The sequence below is a fragment of the Erinaceus europaeus genome, chromosome 11, assembly GCF_950295315.1.
Source record: "Erinaceus europaeus chromosome 11, mEriEur2.1, whole genome shotgun sequence".
Taxonomy (NCBI): domain Eukaryota; kingdom Metazoa; phylum Chordata; class Mammalia; order Eulipotyphla; family Erinaceidae; genus Erinaceus; species Erinaceus europaeus.
The window spans coordinates 60,545,995-60,573,778 of NC_080172.1; positions in this window are offsets into that span (position 1 = coordinate 60,545,995).

The following is a 27,784-nucleotide window of genomic DNA, read 5'->3' on the forward strand; positions in this document are numbered from 1 at the left end:
GAGCATGAATGGGTTTTGAATTTTGTCAAAGGCTTTCTCTGCATCTATTGAGATAATCATGTGGTTTTTGGCTTTGCTTTTATTGATGTGGTGAATGACATTGATTGACTTACGGATGTTGAACCAACCTTGCATTCCTGGGATGAATCCCACTTGGTCGTGATGAACAATTTTTTTGATGTGCTGCTGTATCCTGTTGGCCAAGATCTTGCTTAATATTTTGGCATCTATGTTCATCAGAGATATTGGTCTGTAGTTTTCCTTTTTTGCTGTGTCCCTATCTACTTTTGGTATCAGGGTGATGTTGGCTTCCTGGAAGGTGAAAGGGAGTATTCCTGTTTCTTCAATCTTATGGAAAAGCTTAAGAAGTATGGGTACTGTTTCCTGAAAGTTTTGTAGAATTCTTTTGTGAAGCCATCTGGTCCAGGACTTTTGTTGTTGGGGAGATTCTTAATAACAGTTTCAATTTCTTTGTCTGTGATTGGTGCATTTAGGTTTTGTAGTTCTTCTTGGTTCAGTTTTGGAAGGGCATATGTTTCTAGGAATTCTTCCATTTCTTTCAGACTTTCTAATTTGGTGGCATATTTTTCTTCCTAGAAGTTTCGCATGATATACTGGTGTCAGTTGTTATACCTCCTCTATCGATTATGATTCTATTAATTTGAGTGTTCTCCCCTTTTTTTTAGTGAGTCTGGCTAGGGGTTTGTCAATCTTGTTTAATTTTTCAAAGAATCAACATTTGGCTTCATTGATATTTTGTATGGTTCTCTTATTTTCAATGTTGTTAATTTCTGCTCTTATTTTAGTGATTTTTGTCCTTCTGGTTGCTTTAGGGTTCCTTTCTTCCTCTTCCTCTAAGTCCTTAAGGTGTGCAGTAAGGTAGTTTATTTGAAATTTTTTCTTGTTATTTAATATGTGATTGTATGGCTATGAGTTTCCCTCTTAATACTGCTTTAGATGTGTCCCAAATATTTTGACAGCTTGGGTCTTCGTTTTCATTTGTTTTCAGGAATATTTTGAATTTCCTGTTTGAGTGTCTCTCTGACCCAGTGGTTCTTAAGCAGTATGTTTTTTAGTTTCCAAATTCTGTGTCTTTCAGTAATTTTTTGTTTGTTGTTAAATGTTAGCTTTACTCCACTATGGTCTGGGAAGATACTTGGGATGATTTCAGTGCTCTTGAATTTGTTGATGATGTCTTTGTGGCCTAAAATGTGGTCTATCTTTGAGTACTTATTGTGTGGATTTGGAAAGAATGTGTATTCCAGTTTTTTGGGGGTGAAGAACTCTGAAAATGACCAGGAGGTCTAGTCTGTCCATCTCTTCATTTAATTTTCTTGTTTCTTTGTCGATTCTCTGCTTTGTTCATCTGTCTAAGTGTAATTGTGTGGTGTTAAAGTCTCCCACTTTTATTGTATTCCTAGTGATGTATTTTTGTAGTTCTTTCAGTAGGTGTTTGATGTATCTACATGGTCCCTCAATGGGTGCATAGATGTTAATAATTGTTAAGTCTTTTTGGCTGATTGATACTCCAATCATTATGTAATGGCCTTGCTTGTCTTTTATTACTTTATTTAATTTAAAATTTATTGTGTCAGAGATGAGAATTGCTATTCCTGTCTCTTTTTTGTGGTCCATTAACCTGTATGATAGCTTTCCATCCTTTCACTTTAAGTCTGTGTTTATCTTGTTGGGTCAGATGAGATTCTTTCAAGCAGCATTTGGTTGGGTTATATTTTCTGATCCATCCTCCCACTCTGTGCCTTTTTATGGGTGAGTTTAAGCCATTGACATTTATTGATATTGTGGATTTAATGTATTGTAGTTCCATTATTCAACATTTAAAAAATATATTTATTTATTTATTTATTCGCTTTTGTTGCCCTTGTTGTATTTTTTATTGTTATAGTTATTGATGTCATTGTTTTTGTATAGGACAGAGATAAATGGAGAGAAGATGGGAAGACAGAGAGGGGGAGAGAAAGACAGACACCTGCAGACCTGCTTCACCGCCTTCTGAAGTGACTCACCTACACTTGGGGAGCTAGGGACTTGAACCGGGATCCTTATGCTGGTCCTTGAGCTTTGCCCCACATGAGCTTAACCTGCTGTGCTACCACCTGACTCCCTATTCAACAGTTTTTTATTTGTTCTGATATATCACAAGTATTATAGTGATATTCTTGTTTATAAAAGGTCTTTTAGAACCTCTTTCAGGGCAGGCTTGGTGATGGTTGCCTCCTTTAACTGTTGTCTGTCTAAGAAGGTTTGATCCCTCCATCTACTTTGAATGAAAGTCTAGCAGGATATATTATCCTTGGTTGAAACCCTTTTTCATTAAGGGCTTGATAGATATCTTGCCATTCTCTTCTGGCTTTTAGAGTTTGAGTGGAGAAGTCTGCTGATAGTCTTATGGGTTTACCCTGTATGTGACTTTTTGTTTTTCTCTTGCAGCCTTTATGATGCTTTTTTTATTCTTTTTTTATTCTTACTTCTTTTCATTGTAACTATGCTGTGTCTTGGTGTCTTCAGGTCTGAGTTGATTCTGTTTGGGACTCTCTGGGCCTCTTGAATCTTAATATACTTTCTGTTGTTCAGGTCTGGGAAATTTTTTCTATAATTTCCTCTAGAATATTTCCTTCCCCTTCTCTTTCTTCCTCTGGTAGGCCAATTATATGAATGTTACTTCTTTTGAGATCATCCCATATGTCTCTGTTGTTGTTTTTAGTGTCTCTCAATCTCTTTTTGAGCTCTTTTTTTTTTTTTTTTTTTTTTTACCTCTTTCTTAGTTTTCTCTAGCTCATTCTCTGTCTGGCTAATTCTGTTTTCTGCTTCTGCTAGCCTGATTCCCCTTCCCTCATCTTCTTTCTTTAGTTCAGCGATTTCAGCTTTCAGTTCTCTAATTACCTCAAGGTAGCTAGTATTTTCCTTGAGGGTCTCATCTGTTGTTTTCCTAATTCTGCTAGCCTTTTCCTCCATAGTTGTCTTCTTTTCTGTGATTATTAAGTGTACTACTGCTTGCATACTTTTCTTATCTATGGTTACTTCTGACTGATTTGTAGTTTCTTCTGGGCTCCTGTCTTCATTTGTTGTAGTAGCAGTTTTATTTGCTCTTGGTTTAACCATTTTTTATTGATGTGTTTTTTATTTTTATGTTCTGTTGTTCTTCAGTTGTTGTGTTTTGAGTACAAGCAACACTATACTAAATACCTTTATGACAAATGCAGTTACCAACCTCGGAAATTACAATAGTAACTGAAGCAAGGATTGAAGCACTTTAACCAGTACCAGTTAGCCAAACAATGCCTCTAGTCCAAGAAAAATTAGCAACCAAATCCAAATGAAAAAGTAGAGACAGGAAAAAGAGATAGCAAGAATAGACAATTATGCAAATCTACTGTCCACTGTAAATTCTAGGGGTAGCAAGAGGAGAAAGGGAAGTAGAGAAAAGACACACACAAAGAGAGTCCACTCTGAGTCAGATTTCTTCCCCCCAAATAATTCACAAATGATTATCAGTGAATTCAGAAAGCAGAAGAAGGAGGAAGGAAGAAAAGAAAACAAGAATGAGAAAAAAAAGTCAGGATGTTTTCTTAAGGGTCCCTGGTGATGAAAAAAGAAATACAACAACTTTCCCCATAAAGGCAGAGGCCCTGAAGCCATTCCTTCTTCTGTTATAGCACCCTCATCCAGCTACCCTTCCCTGAGGCCAAAGAAGGAGAATTTACAATATTCTACCAGATAACTGCATTACTTTCAAAAACCCTCAACTAAGTTCCTCCTGTGGCCTACAATCTCCATCACTACCAGGGTATTAATTTTTATTCATTCACTTATTCCCCTATTACACGCCAAGTACATCCTCTGTGCTTGCATTGTGCTGGAGACAAAAATATAAAAGACCATCACTAGCCTCAGGTATTCAATTGGGAGGGGAGGCAGAGAAGGGGACAGATGATGGCATCTCTATCCATATTAAGCCTAGGTGTGCACTCCTAATTCTGAACTGGAAAGTGCAATACCACTTATGAACTATAGGTGGCAACAGACCCCCACCACAACCTATGGGGCACCCGATGACCTGGGGTTCGGACTGGGGTCAGAACAAGGGGGTAAAGTAGAACCATTGAGTAGGGCCCCTACAGAGTGCCCCTGCATCCCATTGTTACAAAAATGTACTTGCCTTTATTCTCATTTCCTTCCAGATACCGTCTAGAAGGCAGAATTTTATAGCATCCTGGGCTACTACTAGGTGAGCACCAGACATCACACACACACACACACACACACACACACACACACACACACACACACACACACACACGGGGAGAGAGAGAGAGAGAGAGAGAGAGAGAGAGAGAGAGAGAGTCATGTAGTCTTTCTTTCTTAATATTGAAACACAGAGCCATTCCTTTCATGTTATAACATGGAGAGCAAGTTTCAGGAGTGGAGGGGACTCAGAATAGATGGGGCAGGGATTCTAAGCAGCTGGGTCAGACTCTACTTGCATGAAGATCATAATGTTCCTTGTTGTCTCTGCTGACAAAGGAGCAACTGGATTCCAGGAAGGTGATGTCCCCAGCACCTGTGGGAGGAGGGGCAGGACCCCCACCATATGGAGACTCTGCCTTCTCAGCTGCTGGCTCTCTTCTGCTTCCACTCTTTTCCTTCCCACACTCCATGCATTCTGTACACTGTCACAACTGCATCTAAGACCATGAGTGTCATATATATATATATATATATATATATATATGTGTGTGTGTGTGTGTGTGTGTGTGTGTGTGTGTGTGTGTGTGTGTTACATGATTGTGGATAGGACTCATGATAGTCTATCAGTTTCCTGTTTACAAGGCTTCCCCCCCCACATCATGACCTTGGATCCTCAACCTTCACATGGGGTGGGTAATTTCATTATTCCTACTTTACAGATGTGGAATTGGAGGGTCAGAGAAGGTTTTCACATCAGAGAACATACACTTTATTTCTTTTTAAAAAATTATTTTGGGGGAGTCATGCAGTAGCCCGTGGGTTAAGCACATGTCAAGCAAACCGCAAGGACCGGCATTAAGGATCCCGGTTCAAGCCCTTGGCTCCCCACCTGTAGGGGAGTCACTTCACAAGCGGTGAAGCAGGTCTGTAGGTGTCTGTCTTTCTCTCCCCCTCTCTGTCTTCCCCTCCTCTCTCCATTTCACTCTGTCCTATCCAACACCGACGACATCAATAATAATTATTACAACAAGGGCAACAAAAGGGAATAAATAAAATAAAATAAAATAAAAATTATGTTTATGTTTTATTACTTATTTTATTTCTGAGAGAGATGCAGAGAGAGAAAGACACAGAGAGAAACAGCAGAGCACTTCTCAGCTCTGGCTTATGGTGGTGTGGGGGCTTGAACCTGGGACTTTGGAGCCTCAGGCATGAAAGTCTCTTTGCATAACCATTATGCTATCTATCCCCACATACATTTTCAATATCTGTTCCAGGTGGTCTTCTGTTCTGGAGCATTACATGTGCCAATTCTATTACAGGCCCCTGGTCTCCATCTTCAAGGGGAAGTTTCACAAGTGCTGAAGCAGTGCTTCAGGACTCTCTCTCTCTCTCTCTTTCTCTCTCTCCTTCTGTCTTTCTGTCCCTCATCCTTTACCAGAAAACAGGAAAAAGATGACTTCTAGGAATGATGGAGTGATGCAGGTCACAGGCCCCAGGCTGCAGCCTAAAGATAGGGAGGGAAAGGTTTCTAGTGGCTTCTTGTGACTATGATACATAGGTCACATTGGAAGAGAATCAGAGTTCTAGAAGAAGAACAAAAACTGGGGGGGGGGGAGTTTGAGGACCTGTTGAGAACATGTCCTTAAGCTATATATCCCAGGGGTGATAGCAGATGGTGGTGAGTATGAGTAACATCAATGATTTACATATCATTTGCAATCATGGATTAATAGCATTAGCCAGGGAGAAGGTACAGAACCTAGAATTCTGAGCTGTAATGACCCAGAAGTAGAAAGACTCTACACAGAAGAGTTAAAGAAGTGGTCAGAGGACACCCATGGGTGTCCTTGAGGCCCCAGGAGTAGAGTGATGAGTGCATGGTGGATGCAGTTGCAATGTCAGGTAAGACTTGGGTTCAGATGTGTGTGTGCAGCCACGGTACAGATAGCTAGATATTCTGCAGAGGTGGGTTTTACGAAAGAGGAAAAGGGTGATCACTAAGCAAGACACTTTCTGCTTCCCTTCCTTCTGTCCTCCCCAGTGGTGGATGCATATATTTAAGGCTTAGGAGGACTTCCTTGAGAGGAAGGGATAATCAGTTCAGTGAAAATCTGGACTATGCTTGTATAATAGCCCTTGCTCTAGACCAGAGAAAAGGAAAAAAGGATACCAATTGGTGCTAGTAACTGACCTGTTTTGTGCTGGAAGCTAATAGTATTCCTCACTAGAGGTTACCATTTCCCCCACAAAACTTAGTACTTCTATTAAGAGTTGGGGTGTTTTCCCAAGAGCCCTACCCCACTAAGGAAAGATAGAAATAGTCTGTAAGTATGGATTCACCTGTCAATGTCCATGTCCAGTGAATAACCAATTACAGAAATCAGAACTTCCACCTTCTGTAACTCATAAAGATCTTTGGTCCATACTCCCAGAGGGATAAAGAATAGGGAAACTTCCAAGGGAGGGGATGGAATACAGAACTCTAGTAGTGAGAATTGTACTTCTCTTATCCCACAATCTTGCCCATCATTAAGTCACTAATGAAAAAAGAGTTGGGGGTGTGCAAGTTGCATACTATGATTCCAACCTGATTTCTCTGGGCAGACAACTTCACCAATGTGTTCTAGAACCTCACCTCTCCAGAGATATGACCCATTAGAGAAAGAGAGAAACAGGCTGGGAGTATGGACCAACCTGCCAACACCCATGTCTACTAGAGAAGCAATTACAGAAGTCATACTTTCTACTTTTTTTTTTTTTTTTTTTTTTTTTACCTAAAAAAGAATTTTGGTCCATACTCTCAGAGGAATAAAGAATAGGGAAGTTTCCAACGGTGGGGGTGGGATATGAAACTCAGGTGATGGGAACTGTATGGAATTATACCCCTGTTATATTATAGTCTTGTAATAAAAATGTTAAAGAAGAGTTGGTGGTGTGAAGATATTTGGGATGTCACGAGGAAAATACAAAAGAGATGAATAATGGTAGAAAATAAAAAGGAATGGCCTGGAAGGTGGTGCAGTAGAAAAAGTTTTGGCCTCTCAATCATGAGGTCCCTAGTTGGATCACTGGCACTGCATATGCCACAGTGATGCTCTCTGGTTCTCTCTCTCTCTCCATATCTTTCTCCCTTCTCCTCTCTCTTCACCTTCTCTCCCTCATGAATGAATAAATAAATATTTTTGAAAAATATAAATGAAAGGAAGAAGAAATGAGTTGACAGAGAAATGAAGGATTTCTGGGAGGAACTAACAACATGTTTTCAGGGCCAGGTACTAGCTCAGCAACCCAAAAGGCACACATAATGCCAAATGTGATGACTTGAGTTTGAGCCCCTAGTCACCACCTGGGAACACCATGTGAAGATGATTTATGAGTAGTGCTGTGATGTGTACCCCCCCATCTCTAAAAAAAAAAGGGAGTCTTGAAGAGCAGTAGAATGGTAGAATTGTGAAAATGATAACCGTGCACACATTTGATGGCTGAAGATCAGGTCTTGTAGAAAGCTAGTCTCCCTTGCTCTTTACACACCCCCAACCCATGCACAATGCCACTCCCAGAATTCTGGATTGTCTTGATACAAATGCAGAGAAAGTGCTTGGCTGGCTTCATTCAGTGCTGAAATGTTGCCAAATGTGATTAAGGAACTCAGGATCTTCACAAGAAAACATTGCTATGGGGGTGAGACTGGGTTAAAAGGAGGACATGGGAGAGAATCAAGACAGAAAAGAGTGAATGATGCACAAGAAAGCATGGATGAGGTAGGGAGAAGAAAGCGGCTTGTGGGAGGAACAGTTGAGCCCAAAACCTGGAAGATGAGGAAGGGTCTGGACAGGAAGACTGAGGCAGTCCTTGTGGAGGGGGAGTGAATAGCTGGTGTCAGGATTCAGAAATCTTACATTTTCCTATGGTTATTTTCTTTTGTTAACTGATTCCTTTGTGTTGTGCATTCTAGATTTCTTCAAGTTCAGTTTTCAACCCTTGTATCACTTGAGAGAAGTTTTTGCTTTCGTAGTTTTAACTTCAAAGATCCTTGTTTATTCTCTGGTTATTGTTATTTTTATTGTATTCATTACTTGTTCTATAGCTACAAAATTTTCCTTATATCCCCTGGAAGTTATTGGCTCTCTCGTTCTCTCTCTCTCTCTCTCTCATTTCTTTTTTGCAAAGTTAAAGACTCAAGCATGAATGATTTTACCTCTTCTGGTTGCTTAGTCATTTAGACAGAACAGAAAGACAGAATGAAGGAGAGGCACCACAGCACCAGAGCTTTGTTTGGTGCTATAACAGCTTTCATGTGGTGAGAGGGATCAAACTTGGGTCATACACAAGGCCAGGCATGTGCTCTACTTGATGAGCTATCTCTCCAGTCCTAGAGACTTTCCCCAAACATCTCTGCATCCTACATTTGTCGGGCATTAAACCAGCTCCCCCTGCTCCATGCTGCATTGCTGATAGTATGGCCTATTTACATAATCATTGTTTTGCCTGATCTATCTTCTTTCTACCTCGAGACCCACCCTGCCTGCAGGGTATATTAATCCCACCAGTTAAAACCATCACAACAGTTGCTAAGGATGCTTCCACCTTCCCAGAATGCCTTTTGCCTCTCTCCACCCCCTCTCCTAGCCATTTCAGACTTGCCACTTCCAGTTTTATCTCATAAAACCCACTTATGTTCCTGGTTTCCCCCTTTTTTCTCTCCCACATGCCGACCCAGAGAAGGGCTGGTGTGTAGCGCGGGAGGGGGCCATTGCAGTTTGGTGCAATGTGGCTTAACCCATTGTGCTCACACCCAACTCTGGGGCATCCACATGAATAAAGAATTGTATTACCACACCGCCATGAGTTCTTGGATCCTCTCTCCCACCAGCAACACTAGCCCAGCACTGCATTAACTCTATTTTTATCATTTTTTTATTTTTGGAGATAAATAGAAAAATTTAATGGTAATACAAAGGATTTTCTTTTTTTAATATTTATTTATTTATTTATTTATTCCCTTCTGTTGCCCTTGTTGTTTTATTGTTGTAGTTATTATTGATGTCATTGTTGCTGGATAGGACAGAGAGAAATGAAGAAAGGGGGGAAAGACAGGGGTGGGGAGAAATAGATAGAAACCTGAAGACATGCTTCACCACCTGTGAAGTGACACCCATGCAGATGGGGAGCCAGGGGCTCGAACTGGGATCTTTATGCTGGTCCTTGGCACTTTGTGCCATGTGTGCTTAACCCACTATGCTACCCCCTGACTCCCTTCTTTGTTTTTAATTATTTTTATTGACTTAATAATGATAGATAAGTCATTGGATAGGAGGATTAAAATTCCACATAATCCCCACCACCAGAATTCTGCATCCCATCCTCTTCACCAGAAGCTTTACTATTCTTTATCCATCTGGAAGTCTGGACCCAGGATCATTATGGGGTGAAGATGGTTGCTGGTGCTCACATGGAGTGGCTCCAACCAGGGGGTAAGCCTCTGAACCTCCCTCACCGGTTCTAGGGACCACCTTAACTGAGAAAGAGGCCTCAAGGAATATTCTGGTATGAACATTCATTTATTGGGAGAAGAGTACAGGTTTTTATAGAGAGTTAAACAAAGAACATTTTTCACATATGTAAGAAATTACAGGTTTCTTAAAGGTCAGCTTGCCCCTATAGTAAGTGGCTGGTATGACAAGAATTGAAGAGATACATAAAGGTCAAAATGATTAGTCTCCATGATGCAGGCGAGTTAATTAACCAAAGGAATTTGAGAGAAGCATAGAGGTTAAACCAGTAAGGTGAGGTAGAGAAGAAGAAAAACAAAACTTGATGTAAATCACAGATATCAAAGAGCAAAAGGAAATAGAAGTTGGGGTCTCACTGCCAGGGTGTATGATAGAGTGTGTTCTCCTTTATGATCAAAAGGTGAAGTGGATGTGTGAACTTTGAGTGAACCCTAAATCAGGCAACCATTTGGCCTGCTGCTAGCAGGTGAAACTTAGTTTGAGAGGCTTGTAGGCTTTTTGTGAGCTTGAGAGACTAACAAGAAGAAACTGAGTCTGGGAGACTTTTCCATCATGGCTCATCTCTATAAGGAGAGAGGCTAACAAGGGGGTGTCTTTTCAGACCTCCATCCAAGGATGGGAGAGCTCCCCTAAGCTCTACAAAGCTTTCACATAGTCCCACAGAAGGTGGAAGGTCTGGCTTCTATAACTGTTTCTTTGCTGGGCATGGGTGTTGGCAGATAAATTCATACTCCCAGTCTGTTTCTGTTTCCCTAGTAGAGCAGGGCTCTGGAGAGGTGAGGTTACAGGACACATTGGTGAGTTTGTCTGTTCAGGGAATTCAGGTTGGCATCGTGGTAGCATTTGCAACTTGGTGGCTGAAAATTATTAAGATATAAAGCAGAACAAATTGTTTAATAATTAGAATCCTAAAGACAAGAATATAGAAGATGAGATTTGGAGTCTATATTTTGGAAAAAGCTAGGAAGTCTATTTTAGGTATATTCCAAGGGGCCCATGACTGAGTCCAACAGCTAACACCTAGTGTGTGTGTGTGTGTGTGTGTGTGTGTGTGTGTGTGCTTGCTTTGAGTTTTTCTTACAAATTGGACTCATTCACCAAACTCCTGCTGTAAGGCTTAACTATATTCAGGGATATGAAGCAGGCAAACAAAATGGCCTAGCTCAGTTTGAGTGGGCAGGTCTCAAGGGCTACTAACACAAAGTTCGGTTGTCTTTCCCTGGGCACCAACATCAACATCTGGGGTGGAGGGGTCTCCTCTTTTTGGGGAAGGATGAAGAGATAGGACCTAGGCTGGGGCTCATAAGTCCATACATGAGCATATATTCTGTCACTTTTTTCAATCATTCTCTCTATCCCCATCCCTGCTGTTTCTGACATGTCTCTGACTGTGACTGGAGTGTTTTTTTTTTTTTTTTTTTTATAGAATCTGCTGTTCATAGGGGTAACCTAATTCACCACAAAGAATCACATACGAACAAAAGTTCCCAGACCACTCAGAGCCTCATTCTGAAAGGAAACGAGTTGGCATGAGAAGAAGCGAAGTTGAGTGTTAGCTTTCAATTGCTGTACTGGAAGCTTCTAGGGCATCGTGACCATCACTAGAGTTACACCTTCTATATCGGAGTGGACGGCAGTTTGATTGGAGCATGGACACGACAGAACAAGTCAGATAAGCTCTCACTGAGAATTACAACAGCATTTATCAGTCTGCTTTTGCAAGGACCCATGAAAAAAATAGAGATTGAAGTGCAACTAGAAAGCTAGAAATTTGACTATATAACCAAATGTGAGGCAATGCTGAACAGAAAACCAACAGAAAATACCCTTAAGGAAGTTTCCAGAAAAACTCTGACTAGTACTGATATTCAAACTAGCAGTGACATATGCATATTTAAATCATATACAAAATAATTTTTTTTACATGCATAACATTCCCCAGATTCCCATTTAGCAATACAACCCCCACTATTTCATTCATCATTTTTCATGGACCTGTATTCTCCCCACCCACCCACCCACCCCAGAGTCTTTTACTTTGGTGTAATACTCCAATTCCATTTCAGGTTCGACTTGTGTTTTCTTTTCTAATCTTGTTTTTCAACTTCGGCCTGAGAGTGAGATCATCCCATATTCATCCTTCTGTTTCTGACTTATTTCACTCAACATGATTTTTTCAAGGTCCATCCAAGATCGGCTGAAAACGGTGAAGTCACCATTTTTTACAGCTGAGTAGTATTCCATTGTGTATATATACCACAACTTGCTCAGCCACTCATCTGCTGTTGGACACCTGGGTTGCTTCCAGGTTTTGGCTATTACAAATTGTGCTGCCAAGAACATATGTGTACACAGATCTTTTTGGATGGATGTGTTGGGTTCCTTAGGATACATCCCCAGGAGGGGAATTGCAGGGTCATAGGGTAGGTCCATTTCTAGCCTTCTGAGAGTTCTCCAGACTGTTCTCCACAGAGGTTGGACCAATTGACATTCCCACCAGCAGTGCAGGAGGGTTCCTTTGACCCCACATCCTCTCCAGCATTTGCTGCTGTTACCTTTTCTGATGTGTGACATTCTCACAGGAGTGAAGTGATATCTCATTGTTGTCTTGATTTGCATTTCTCTGACAATCAGAGACTTGGAGCATTTTTTCATGTGTTTCTCGGCCTTTTGGATCTCTTCTGTGGTGAATATTCTGTCCAATTCCTCCCCCCATTTTTGGATGGGGTTATTTGTTGTCTTGTTGTTGAGTCTGGTAAGCTCTTTATATATGTTGGTTATTAAACTCTTATCTGATGTATGGCATGTAAAGATCTTCTCCCATTCTGTGAGGGGTCTCTTGATTTGGGTAGTGGTTTCTTTTGCTGTGAAGAAGCTTTTTAATTTGATGTAGTCCCATAGGTTTATATTTGCCTTAGTCTTCCTTGTAATTGGATTCGTTTCATTGAAAATGTCTTTAAAATTTATGCAGAAAAAAGTTCTTCCAATATTTTCCTCTAAGTATCTGATAGTTTCTGGTCTAACATCCAAGTCCTTGATCCACTTGGAATTTACTTTTGTATTTGGTGAAATACAGTGATTCAGCTTCATTCTTCTGCATGTTTCAACCCATTGTTTCCAACACCATTTGTTGAAGAGACTCTGCTTTCCCCATGTAATAGTCTGAGCCCCTTTGTCAAAGATTAGATGTCCATAGGTGTGGGGCCTCATTTCTGGGCTCTCAATTCTATTCCACTGGTCAGTGTGTCTGTTCATGTTCCAGTACCAAGCAGTGTTGATGACAATGGCCCTATAATATAGTTTGAGATCTGGCAGTGTGATGCCTCCAGTTCTGTTCTTTTTTCTCAAGATTGTTTTGGCAATTCTAGGTCTTTTCTGGTTCCAGATAAACATTTGTAGCATTTGTTCTATTCTCCTAAAAAATGTGCTTGGGATCTTGATGGGGATAGCATTAAATTTGTAGATGGCTCTGGGTAATATATTCATTTTGATGATGTTAATTCTTCCAACCCATGAGCATGGAATATCTTTCCACTTCTTTGTGTCTTTTTCAATTTCTTTGAGTAGTGACTCATAATTTTCAGTATACAAGTCTTTCACTTCTTTGGTTAGGTTTATTCCTAGATATTTTATTGTTTTTGTTGCTATAGAAAAAGGAACTGATTTCTGGATTTCAATTTCTTCTAACTTAGTGTTTGCATAGAGGAATGCCACTGACTTTTGAATGTTAATTTTATAGCCTGACACATTACTGTATTGCCTGATGATTTCCAAAAGCTTCTTGCTAGATTCCTTAGGTTTTTCCATGTATACTATCATGTCATCTGCAAATAAGGAGAGTTTGACTTCTTCTCTTCCAATCTGTATGCCTTTAATTCCTTGCTCCTGCCTGATTGCTATGGCAAGAACTTCCAACACTATGTTGAATAGTAATGGTGATAGTGGGCAGCCCTGTCTAGTACCTGATCTGAGGGGAAATGCTTCCAGTTTTTCACCATTGAGTATGATGTTGGCTGTAGGTTTGCTATATATAGACTCCACTATCTTCAGGAATTTTCCATCTATTCCTATTTTTTGTAGTGTTTTGATCATAAAGGGATGTTGTATTTTGTCAAAGGCTTTCTCTGCATCTATTGATATGACCATGTGGTTTTTGGTCTTGCTTTTGTTGATGTGGTGGATCACATTGATTGATTTACGTATATTAAACCAACCTTGCATGCCTGGGATAAACCCCACTTGGTGTATACGGTTGGCTAGAATTTTGTTCAATATTTTCGCATCTATGTTCATCAGAGATATTGGTCTGTAGTTTTCTTTTTTGGTTGTGTCCCTGTCTGCTTTTGGTATCAGGGTGATGTTGGCTTCATAGAAGCTGGCAGGGAGTATTCCAGTGTCTTCAATCTTCTGGAAGACTTTTAAAAGTAGAGGTATTAGTTCTTCTTTGAAAGTTTTGTAGAATTCATTTGTAAAACCATCTGGTCCAGGACTTTTATTTTTGGGAAGATTTTTGATAACTGTTTCAATTTCATTAGCTGTGATGGGCCTGTTCATGTTATCCACTTCCTCTTTACTTAGTTTTGGAAGTTGGTAGGTATCTAGGAAATCATTCATTTCTTCCAGGTTCTCTAACTTGGTGGCATATAGTTGTTCATAGAAGCCTCGCATGATATGTTGAATTTCTGCAGTGTCTGTTGTGATATCTCCTCTTTCATTTACTATCCGATTTATTTGGGTCTTCTCCCTTTTTTGTTTTGTGAGTCTGGCTAAAGGTTTGTCCATTTTGTTTACTCTTTCGAAGAACCAACATTTACTTTCATTGATCTTTTGTATGGTTTTCCTATTCTCAATGTTATTTATTTCTGCCCTAACTTTAGTAATTTCTGTCCTTCTGGTTGCTTTAGGGTTCCTTTGTTGTTCTTCTTCTAGGTCTTTAAGATGTGCAATCAGGCTGTTTATTTGTGCCTTTTCTTGTTTCCTAATGTGTACTTGTATAGCTATGAACTTCCCTCTTAGGACTGCTTTAGCTGTGTCCCAAATATTTTGATAGCTTGTGTCTTCATTTTCATTGAACTCTCGAAACATTTTGATTTCTTCCTTGATTTCCTCTTTGACCCAGAAGTTGTTAAGAAGTGTACTGTTTAGCTTCCACATTTTGGCACTGTTACTAATCTTTTGTTGATTGTTAAGTGTTAGTTTAATTCCACTGTGGTCTGAGAAGATGCTTGGGATGATTTCAGTGCTCTTGAATAGGCTGATGCTGTCTTTGTGGCCTAACATATGGTCTATCCTTGAGAATGATCCATGTGGATTTGAGTAAAATGTGTATTCCAGTTTCTTGGGATGAATGACTCTGAAAATGTCCAATAGTTCTAGTTTATCTATCTCTTCATTTAGCTCCCTTATGTCTTTACTGATTTTCTGCCTGGATGATCTGTCAAGTTGAGATAGTGGGGTGTTGAAGTCCCCTACTATGATTGTGTTACTGTTAATATATTGCTGTAGCTCTTTCAGTAGAAGTTTGATGTATTTAGATGGCTTCTCATTGGGTGCATAGATATTAATAATTGTTAAGTCCTCTTGATTGACTGATCCTCTGAGCATTAAGTAGTGTCCATTCCTATCTTTTTTAATCTTATGTATGTTAAAGTCTATCATGTCAGATATGAGAATAGCTGTTCCTGCCATTTTTTGTGGGCCATTGGCTTGTATGATAGTTTTCCATCCTTTCACTTTAAGTCTGTGTTTGTCTTGTTGCGTTAGGTGAGTTTCCTGTAGACAACATATTGTTGGGTTGTGTTTTCTGATCCATCTTCCTACTCTGTGTCTTTTAATAGGTGAATTCAGGCCATTCACATTTATTGATATCAAAGATTGAAGATATTTTAACGCCATTCTTGTAGAGTTTTAGAGTGTTTTGATATATGTTCTATTTGTGGTGGTCTGGTTGTTTATAGGAAACCTTTCAGAACTTCTTTCAAGGCAGGCTTGGTGATGGTTGCTTCCTTCAACTGTTGCTTGTCTGAGAAGGTTTTGATGCTTCCATCTAGTCTGAATGACAATCTAGCAGGATATAGTATTCTTGACTGAAAGCCTTTCTCATTGAGCACTCGATAGATATCTTGCCATTCTCTTCTGGCCTGTAGTGTTTGTATGGAGAAGTCTGCTGCTAATCTTATGGGTTTTCCTTTGTAGGTGACTCTTTGTTTTTCTCTTGCAGCCTTGAGGATCCTTTCTTTATCCTTATTCCTTTCCAATCTAAGTATGACATGTCTTGGTGTCTTTAGGTCTGGGTTAATTCTGTTTGGGACCCTCTGGGCTTCTTGAATCTTTATGTCTTTGGTGTTGTCTAGACTAGAGAAATTTTCAGCTATTATGGCCTGGAGAACGCTTTCTTCCTCCCCTTCTCTTTCTTCCTCTGGTAAGCCAATAATGTGTATATTGTTTCTTTTGAAGTCATCCCATAGGACTCTGTTGTTGTTTTCAGCATCTCTTAATCTCTTTGTGAAGTCTCTTTCTTCTTCTTTAGTTGTCTCTAATTCATCCTCAATCTTGCTAATTCTGTCTTCAGCCTCATTGATTCTATTCTCTCTGCCCTCTACTGCTTTCTGGAGTTCATCTATTTTGTTGCCCTGCTCTGATACTGTTTTAGCTTGTTCAGCTAGTTGCCTTCTTAGCTCAGCAATTTCAGCTTTCAGCTCTCTAATAACCATGAGATTATTAGAATTTTCTTCCATATTCTCATTTGTTGTTCCTGCAGTTCTGATTACAATTTTTTCAAATTCTTTACTCACTCCTGTTATTATTTCCTTAGCTAATGTTTGGATGTTGAACTCGTTGTTTTGTGCTTCGCCCTCTGGAGGACTTTTAGCTGGACTCTTGTCCTGGTTTGAGTCTCCATTATTTTTTCTTGTTGTTTTAACCATTTTATATAAGTTAACAGTTTTTTCAATCCCTGAGTTAGAGTTCAGTGGTGTAAAAGCCTTTTTTTTTCCCCCTGTAGGCTATGGTAGCCTGAGGGTTTTTAAACTATCAATAGGCTTCTTGGCTTAATCAATGACTCCTGACCAAGAGATAAAGCAGGGTGTGGCAGAGATAATCCAGTGGTTATGCAAAGAGACTTTCACAGCCCTTCAGCTATGCCACAGAGGTATAGGTCTTCTCCTGAGTTTCCCGGTTAGATCTCTGTGCCCTCCCTGTTGCTGCTCCAGATTCTGAGGGTAGTAGCAATGGAGACTCAGAGTTGTACTTGGTGAGTCTCTGGGGAGTCCTTTCCTCCCTTCAGCTGTCCCCTTGTTGGTGGAGCAGACTGGAGGTGGTGTCTCCACTGACAAACTGTCGAACTGTTAGCAGTCACTTAATCTCTCCTTAGGCCCCTCTCTCCTCTCTGTCACCAGCCACGCGTGTTTGTACTCACGGGTGATTTACTGGGTTTCTGTGGTCATTCTAGTCCTGTCTTGTTTCGGTCCGGTTGATCCGGGAGAGGAGAGGAGAGAAAGCGATCTGCTGCTCGTAGCTCCGCCTCGACTGGAGTGTTTCTATCACAGTTATCAGGACACCAGGCTGTGAGGTTTTCCTAATGTTGGGGGCACAGGGGCATCTGAGAGAGGGTAAAAGGAAGTCTAACTCCTCTGTCACAGAGTCTCATCTGGGCCCCTATTTCCAGTTCGGGATTTATCTCTGCTGGGAACAGTTAGAGCCTGACTTTGGTCTTCGGTGGAACACCCTGTTCTCTCTCTCTAACCCTTGCTGACATTACTCTGTCAACTACTTCCTCTGCCTCCCCTCTGCAGAGTTTTTGTGTCGCTTCTCATCAACTGTAGCTGTGTTTTCCTTCCTTTCCTCCTTGACGGTTCACACCTTTCTTGTTCTTTTATCATTGTTTAAGGAACTTAGAAAGGTGACAAGAAAAGATGTGTCAAAAGTGACACTTGTTAACATTTTGTGAAGGTAACAGATTGAAGAGACAATTGTTAAGGCCTATTGAACAGGACTCAGAGAGGGGACAGTGTGCTATGAAATAGATCAAGGCAGGCTGGGCCCTCTGAGAGACTCTAAAGGGTGGTTCCCAGGTTAGAAACTGGGTGATGGTAGGTCATCAAAGACCTCCAGCAACCTGTGCTGTTGCCATAGCAACATAGCCCTGACTCCATCTGAGTCCTGGCTTCTGTCATGAGTATAGCTCCTGTGGCACCTTTTGGTGTGATGGTGGCCCTACAGTCCCATTTGGAAAGGACATTTCTATCCTTCAGGATGATCATAGTAGCCTAAAGCTGTCAAGTGTAGCTGGGTTTTCTGGCATAAGGACTGTGGAATTCCTGGGGCGAGTGAGTATCCCACTGGGAAATTCTCCATGTTCTTGTAGCTAATACAGGTCACTCAGCAGCTCTTGGAGTCCTCAGAAATGTTCTCACAGATTGACTACCTTCTCCCAGTCACCAGCACAACTTACTCCACCTTACAGAGGTAGCACAGTGTCATGAGGGAACAAGGTTCTGGTGTCAGGACCCCAGGATCCAATGTCATCTCTGTCACTCACTGGACAAGTCTGCCTGGACTTGACTTGCAGAAACTTGAGCTTCTCACTATGCTCATCTTTTGGGCAGTGTTGCAGAAGTGACAGGTAATGCATGACTATGTGTGTGTGTGTGGGGGGGCATTAGCTCACCTGTAGAGTGTGGTGGCTGCAGCACTTTGAGGTGAAGTACCTCAGCAGAGTTATGCCTGTCAAGGTAGGTTGTTTTTAAAACCTCATCTGGCATCACTTGTACCATGACCTGTCAAACTGACTACTACATACCCCGGGAAAGGGAAAGCATGTTCAGTAGTCTGTCTTCCTCTGGCATAGATGAGTGCTTCTCAACTTATGGGCTGGGGCCTCTTCCCATCTGCAAAACATTTGCTCCTTTGCAGCAGAGATGAGTACAGGAGTTGAAAGGAGGTCTTCCAAAAGTTTTTCAGATGTCCTTCATTGCTGAACCATCCAAGAGGCCTCCAAGCCGGGCTTCTCTTTAGTCATCACTAAGAAATATTTGCTCATGATTCATTTGTATTATACTTGGAAAAAATAACAACAAACTATCAATATGGAATGAACCAGGAGGGAAAAAACGCTGGTCTGTCACCACATATAGGGATGCACTGACTTTCATAATCCCAAAGCGATTTTAATATCAACCACAATCCCATGAAGGAAAAAATGGAGGTGGCTTCCACAGTGCTGTGGCAAACATTTGCCACAAATAACATGTTGGTGAGCTGGCAGTGTGGCCTTTATTGATTCTGGGCAGAAATGCCAGCTTCCTTCACCCTTGCCTGGCCACTGGCAGCAGCCTCCAGACTCTGAGCCCTGGGTTGCAGGTTTTTTGCCTGAACTTTCTGCCTTCTGCATAGACCAGCACCTCTGCAGTGGTTTTCACAGTGCAGACACAGGCATTTTTTTTTTTTTTTTTTTGTCAGAGTCTTCTCTCATAGCACTAGACTTTGTAAACGGTGAGTAGTCAGGCAGCTGGGATGGGGGATTCATGGGTCTGAGGGTAAGAACCAGGCACAGTGAGGCCCTCTGAGGGAGCCAGATGGGCTTCCAATACATGCATCATGTACTTAACTCACACTGGGGCTCAAGGTCCCCAGCAACTCTATCAGGACAGCAAGTGGGGCTGCAGTCAGGCCAGGACACATGTAAACTCAGAGAGACAGTTGTGGGCTACCTGCTCCATTCTCAGCCCACACTGGCCTTTTGCTCCCAGGTCTGTGGGTACTCAAGGTCTGGTACCCTGTGACCCCAGCAGGATCATCTCAGCTGAAGTATTTAGCCCACTGGCTAACAACTCCTTCTATGTGGCTTAGATTTGGAAAGTTTCCCCGGCATCATTGTAAATGTGTTTTAGGTTAAATGGCTTCCTTTTTAGAAAAACAAACAGGGTATGGCTTAGAAATAAGGACACTTGTCAAAGCATTTGCTGGATACTCAGCTTTAGCCCTCTGCTGAGTTCTGCTCTGCTGGGTGGTTGAGTCTGTTTTAAGTTGGGAGAAGGGAGGAGTTTAAAAGTGGGGGTTTATTCATTCATCTTTGCTCCTCAGGGTGTATGCAGTGGTGCTTTGTAGATGGTAGGGCCTTAGTCATTGCTAATTAATGAGCTAAAAATGAATGAAAAATCTGCAGTCACAGAAATCCAGAAAGTGGAGCATAGATCATCCCCCCACCCCCCACACACACCTGTACTCCAGCCTTGGCCTAGGAGAACTGTCACCATCCCAATGCTACAGAGAGATTCAGTGAACAGTGAACATTGCCCAGGTCACCTTAGCACCTCATTTCCCACACTGCCAGTAGTTTCTTCCCTCCACCCTAGAGCCGCTGAGACTAATATAGTAGGCATTTCAGACTTCTGAGTTTTTCATCAGATCTTCTGGTTGTATCTGTGTGCCTGTTGTGGCAATAGTGACAGGAAGGTGAGTGTAACAGGCACGCACTGCTCTTAACTGACTTAGGATGGATCTTGCAGATATTTGAGTCTAAGGTGTGAGCAAGTGGAAGCTTAGACTGATTTATGCATAGGGGCTCAGAGCTGTGTGCTCGAAGGTGAGCATGTCTCTCCCTGTCCTTCGTGCCTCACCATCAACTCACAGCTGTCACCAGGGTGATGCATGGGTGATCTGGGCAAGACACATCTGAAGAGAAGGCATGGGGCAGACTTCTGAAGGCTGAGGAGGGTCCTGCTGGATAAGAAGGAAAGAAGACCTGCAGGAAAGGGTCTGGCTTGTCATCTATTGGGGACGCATGAAGATAATGTGGTTTCTCTGGGGGTGGTGACGTTTTTAAGGCTACTCTTTACTCACAGGTATTGGGGGTTCCCTGGCTGTCCTGCTCAGTGTGATCTGAGGACCAGAAATAGATGTTTGGTAGAACATCAGATCCTAAATCATTCCAGATGTTCACAGCTACTATTATAAACTCACTGCTATTCCACTCTCTTCACAGACTGGCCAAGAGCTGGAAATAGTTTAGGGCTGTGGACCTGAGAAGTGCCCAAGGATTCATTACTGTCATTCAACTTTCAAAGTGCACCAGTAAGCCCTTTTGAGAAAACAATATGGAGAATCCTTAAATAAATAAACATGGAAATACCTTAAAATCCCATAATACCACTCTTAGACATTCATCCTAGGGACACAAAAACACTCAGATAAAAGGACACATGCACCCCTTTACACATAGCTACATTATTCATAGTTGCCAAAGAGTGGAAACAACCTAAATGATCACTAACAGATGACTAGATAAAGAAGTTGTGAAATTTTATTCTGCAGTAAAAGTTATAGAATGCTATTCTGCAATCTAAAGATGATATTGTTTCCTTTAGGACGGATGAAACTGGAGGTAATTATGCTTAACAAAACAAGTAAAGAGCTGAAAAAAAAACCTACTGAATGGTTTCAATAATATGTGCCATCTAGATAATTGAAACAGATGAAATAGAAAAAAAATCCAAAGAAAGGGGAAGTAAACAGTCTCTAAGACTGTGGATAAACACTATGGTAGTTATCACTGGGAGGGTGAGGACACAACTTTGGAGGTGGGTGGATTATAGAACAATGTCATGTAATATTATTATGCTTCAAACAATGACTAAATTACTAGTGTGTGTCACAAAATAAAATAAAGTAAAATATATCAGTAAAGCTCAAGTAGCATATATGTTCAGGTCACAATTGACCAGAACATAGATCTGCGACTCCTGCTTCTCCTTTTGGGCTTGGCAAGTAAAGAGTTAAAATGCCATGCATGATTGTTGGAAGGTCTGAGAATGACCAGTTATTTCCAGGATCCTTCTTGAGAAATCAAGTTAACCTAGAATGTTTAGATTTGTGGTGACCATTAGTTTTCACATGGGCAAATAGGCAGAGTATATTCCTCATCAGAAAACAGAAAGCTCTTCTGAATACTGCTAAAGAACTTTTAAAGAGTTATTCTTTCCTGTGTTACTCAGAACCTTGACACTGGGCTCTTGTCTGCCCTAGGGAAAATGCCAACCCTGAATGATAAAGTCCCAGGTTTGTCAGATACCTGGACAACCCACCCATTTTCTTGGTCTGTATCTTGGAGGAAATGAGATTGGTTAGTGAGCACCATCTGCCTCAGTGGAGAAAATTCTGGCTTATTAAAAGATTCCCACTTCAGCTTACCAGTCACTTTTCAAATGTGTGGGTACCTTTTGTGTCTCAGCACCATGTCTGGAGTCCAGGAGTACAGCCATGACAGGGCAGACATGGCTCTTACCCTCATGAAACTGGAGGCCTGTGTGGTTGGGTACCAGTGTCCTAGAGGAAGCACTCATCCTTCTCAGGGTGATTTCAGATTCCCCTCCCAGCATATTTCCAAAACAACTACCTATGATTTTCAATAAAAAGATAAAGCAGTGGTCTTGCTCATATGTGGGATATAACTATTTGAGACACATGAGCTTACTAAAGAGAGAGAGAGAAGGAGAGAGAGAGAAGAAGAAGAAGAAGAAGAAAAAGAAGAAGATGAAGAAGAAGTAGGAGGAGGAGGAGGAGGAGGAGAAGAAGAGGAAGGAGGAGGAGGAGGAGAAAGAGAAGAAGAAAAAATAAGAGAAGGAGGCAGAGGAAGAAGAGAAGGAAAAGGAGAAGGTAGAAGAGGAGGAGAAGCAGCAGAAGCAGAGGCAGAAGCAGAAGCAGAAGCAGAAACAGAAGCAGATGCAGATGCAGATGCAGATGCAGATGCAGAAGCAGAAGCAGAAGCAGAAGCAGCCAAGCCATCTTTAAGACTTTGTGAGAACCATGGTGATTATGAGAGGTGGGGATGTGGAGTCACAGAATTTTGGTGTTGGGGTGCAGAGTGAAACCATACCCCTGTGATTGTACAGTCTTTATAGTCATTATTAAATCACTAATAAAAATAATATCAGACTAAAAACTCAATAGAGCAAAATTCTAAAGATCCCAAATATTGACTAGCATTCATAGTCAGTAGTGCCCCTTCTCCCTCACTCAGGGTTCCTGGGCTTTCTCTGCATGGGATACACAGCAAGCAGACTCATGTGGACACTGCTAGAACAATGGAGGTGTGAAAGGCAGTTTGGGAGCACTCTCCCTCCCTCTCCTGCCCTCACTGGCCCCCAGAGAGCCCCTGGGTGAGGCATGAATAAACACATATGAGTGGCTGGTGAAAGAGTTTGGCTTCCCAGGCTAATGCATTAGGGCTCAATGCTTTGAAGAGAGTCTTCAGGGCAGTAATAATAAACTTTGATTGAATTATGAACTGCAGGCTTCTTAACTGGCTTTTAAGGTAGACAGCTGTTCTGAGATCCAAGTCTAGCAAGAATTTGCCATAGGTGATATCTCAGGTTGTTTTACAGGCTGACATTTTTTTAGAGAGGTTCAGGAAATAAACACACTCTTTAAAATTGAGAGAATGTATGTTCATGACACCACAGTGTAATTTTCCATATTAAAACAACATCATTCATGCTTGATCATAACATGTATCTCTAGTCATGGCTGAAAGTTGTGTTGAGTGTCATTTATCTGTTGTTAGAAAAAAATATAGAGAGAGGTCTGTTACAAAGCATTTTTTGAAGAACATGTGAGGTCCTGAGGGAACTCTTTAGTTTATATTTCAGGCAACAATTCAAAAGAACAAGTGGTAAGGCACCCCATCATTTGTGTTCTGCTGGTATCAACATTTTCCACATTCATAATGAGCATTTTGTGGAGACAGACTGTATGCTTCTCACCCGCCTGGCTGCAGGGGAAACTGAAAGGGACGTGAGAACATGCTCTCCATAGCTTGCAGATTCCCAGGAGGGACAGGTAGTGGTCAGGCTGCATAAATGGGAAGTGATTAAAAAACAAGAGAGACAGTTCAGGGAAAGTTACCAATTGTTGAGTGTCCAGAAGAAGAAATGCCTTTGTGACCACATGTTTATATAAATCCATGTCAACACTTCCTGCTTCCCCCACATCAGTGTGAACTCATAAAGGAATGATACCTCACTGACTCATTCTCAGAGGCAACTAGTATCCATTATGCATTTATCAGTTCATCCATTCAACAAATATAGGGGAAATCCTGTGTACAGATGTACAAATGGTGCCACACGAGGGCATATACAAGTATATGTCTATGCTCAAAGAGGCCAAGGTCTAGTAGTACTGATGATCAATTATACACAGAACAGATAATAAGCTGAAAATGTTAAGTGAGAACATGTTAAAATGAGAAAACCTCAATACAGAGCCTGCCATGACAGATGGGCAATGCTTTCACTCAAACTCTTTGGGCCAGTGCATTTATGGCATCTTAAAAATCTCTAAGACCAGGGGCGAGGTGGTGGCACACCTGGTTGAGCGTACATGTTACAGTGCACAAGGACCCAGGTTCAATTCCCTGGTCTCCACCTGTGGGGGAGAGCTTCACAAATGGTGAAGCAGTGCTGTGGGTGTCTCTGTCTCTCTCCCTGTCTATTACCCTCTTCCCTCTCAATTTTTGCCTGTGTCTATCCAAGAAATAAATAAAGATTTTTAAAAAATCTCTAAGACCACCCCCCAAAAAAAACTCCAATACACAGCTTAGTCAGGGTTGTGAGTTATAAATGTGAATTAACTTTTGTTAACACTAAGCATGAAATAAATTTATTGGAAAGGCAGAACACTAATGGAATTGCAGGAATACAGAAGAACTGAGCATTGGAAAAGATGAGACAAGATACTGGAGTCTGTGTGTGGGCCTCATGGGTCATCAGCTTCAGGGACTTTTGCTGGAGAAACCAGCTGCAACAGATTTTCATTCTTAAATTTCTCCACCCTGGAGGCTGGATTGGTTTGTTTTGTACACTGTTATACCATGCATAGGGGAGTTAGGGATATATTCACTAACCCTATTCACCTGACCTGTACTTGTTAGATCAGAAGGTAGAGTTATTCAGCATATACCTACATAGTGGGTAATAGCCATGTGTGGAACATGGATATGTCTGCACTTTGAAAGCCCCACAAACAATGCACATGCAACAAAAGCTGATAATATCTCTCTCTCTCTCTCTCTCTCTCTCTCTCTCTCTCTCTCTGTCTCACACACACATACTCACATTCATATTTTTTTTTGCATGTGTGATCACTGCTGAAGCTTCAGCACTCTAAGCTGACTTTCGCAAATAGACAGGAAGAGACAGAGGGAGAGAGGGAAAAAAAATCAAAACATAGCAGTGAAGCTTTCTCCCCAGTGCTATAGGGGTAGTGAAGCTTCCCTGTCCCCACTCCCACCCCCAGTGCTGTAGAAGCAATGAAGCTTCACCCCCAGTGCTATAGGGGACAGGACAAAACCTGGGTTTTATACAAGGCAAAGAAGGCACCTTCCCAGTGAGCTATCTTGCCAGCCAGACTATCACTTAATTTTTTAAATTTCTATTTATTTTTTAAATTTTATTTACTTATTTTTAATATCACTTTATTAAGACAGGGATGAGAAGTGGCTATGAAGTTGAACAACATACCTCTCTTTAGGACTTGTAGTTCTTAATAATGGACATCGAAGTTATGCTACTTACTTGAATGATGACTCTTTAGTCACTATCAGGCCACCCCATCACCGGTAGCCCTAGTCAGGGAGTCCTGCTACTCCTACACAGAGGCGTAGACATCTAACAGATCCCTCTCACCACTGTCACTGGTCACCTCCATCAGGAACAACATAATGGACCCCTTTGTGGGTCCCTACAGGACCTTGCACTCAATGTGGCTCAACAATAGTATGGAGTATTCCATTCTCCAAAGGGAGGTTGGATAACATATTCTACCTACCACCTGAGGAAGATAGGTCCTGAAATAAGTGCAGCCTGGAATGTTCCTAGCCATGTCCACAGAATGTGAGCTCAGACCTACAGGGATGCAGAGGTTACATAGGCTCCTGTGCTGAAAATGGATTCCATATGATATCAATGTGGTTTATAGTTAACAATATTTATATACTTTCCCCATATTTGGGAACTACTCTCTTTCCTGATTCTTCTTTACAGTCCTTTTACAACTATGACACCATCTCCCCAGATAATACCTTGGGTACACCTGCATACTAGATGTCAGGCTTAGGGAAAAACTAGTAAAACCATGGGCCCCTTGGAATATACCTAAAGTAGACATACCAGCTTTTTCCAAAAAAGAGACACCAAATCTTCATCTGCAATATTCTTGCCTTTAGATTCATGATTAGTCAACAATTTGTTCTGCTTTATATCTTAATTCTTTTTGAGCCACTTGGTTCCAGATGCTAAGATGATGCCAACTGGACTTCCCTGGGCAGATAACCCCATCAATATGTCCTACAATCCCTCCTCTCCAGAGCTCTGCCCCACTTGGGAAAAAGAGACAGGTTGGGAGTATGGATCCAGACCTCCCACTTTCTGAACCCCACAATGATCCTGGGGTCCATACTCTCAGAGGGATAAATAGGGAAGCTATCAAGGGAGGGGATTGGATATAGAGTTCTGATGGTGGGAATTGTGTGGAAATGTGCCCCTTTTATCCTGTAGTCTTTTCAGTATTTCCATTTTATAAGTAGAAATAATAAAAAAAGAAGTTATACTACTTAATGTTTGGTTTTACTTGTTTGTTTGTTTGTTCTTGAGTGGAGAAGATGCAGCAAGTTCTCACAGCTCACATCCACAAGATTGTTGGGCAGCCTGGGCCTTTCATCTAGATGGCTGTCTTTGTTTCTATGACACAAACTCCACCAAGGTCATTCCAAGATCTCCAGCAACTGCTATGTCCATGCTACCACAGCCCTGGGAGAGGTGACCCTCTTTCCATTCAGAGCTGTGACTCTGCTGGTAGCTCAAATTGCCAAAAGAAGACTAGAAGTCATTTCAGAGGCTAGCCCACTCCCTGGTCTCAGGGATAGCCCCTTCCCCAGAGGGACTGGGCATATGCCAGGTGACCCATGGGAGTAGCTTGCACTTTATGAACTTTTCTGTTGAATTGGGAAGGGAGGATGGAGCAGCAGGTCTGGCAGGCTGCCAAGCAATGTAGAGTCACGGGACTGTGCCTCCCTGTCTCTGGGAGGCTGCCCAGCCAGGCTGGATGTGAGCCCTGGGGTCTTTGAAGGACCAGACATTTTCTCCAGGCCCATTAATCCTGATGACAAGTTTCAAAATTGCAATGGCATTGCCTTTTGCCAGATTACAAGTATCTATAGCCTGACTGGAACAAACTGAGTTTGATTTTTCTGTGTATAATTGGCACCCAAATATAGCTTAAGGAAAAAAATGAGAAGTTTTTGGCTTCTTCACTAGTTTAAAAATTATACCATGACATTGATTGCTTCCATTATCCAAAAATATCAGTTGGGGGGAGACTCGCCTCTCTTTTCAGCCATGCCACCCCCTCCACAGCCTTCTCACACTGAGCTGAGCAGTGGCGATCTCTTGAGTTTGAAAGTCCTGCTGTGCCTCCTGAGTAGAGACCCTGAGCACAGTTAGACCAGAGGAGAAGACTGTCTTTGGACATTTCCAATCTTCCATTGCTCCCTGAAAGCTCAGATATTGCAGAAGACTATTTCTAGGGAGATTCATCATTTCATCCTGGTTTCACTGTCCAAAGAAAGGGTCAATTCCTTTTTAGTAGTATTTAGTTTCCTTCATTGTGTTTCATTTCAATGAACAAAGTAAGTTTTTGTTAAATCTTGTAATGTGATTACCTAATAGTTTTTTTTTTTTTGTCTGTTTTCCTCTGAGTGATGCTTAATCCATAGGAATATAGCTTCAATTATGGAGTCTCAGGTAACATGGTTGGTGGTGGTAGGGAATATTTTGTCTGTATTAGAATACTGGTTTGCCTACTGTAGCAAAGACCAGGGTGGTATAAGTATAACATGGACATTTCTTTCTTTCTCATATAAAGTTGAAGCATGGACAGCTAGGGTTACTATAGCTACTGACAATATTAGAGACTCAATATCTGTCTATGTTATTGCTCTAATATTCCTCAATTGGCACCTACTTTGTGGTTCTCTAGCTCCTGCTACCACCCTCACTAACAGA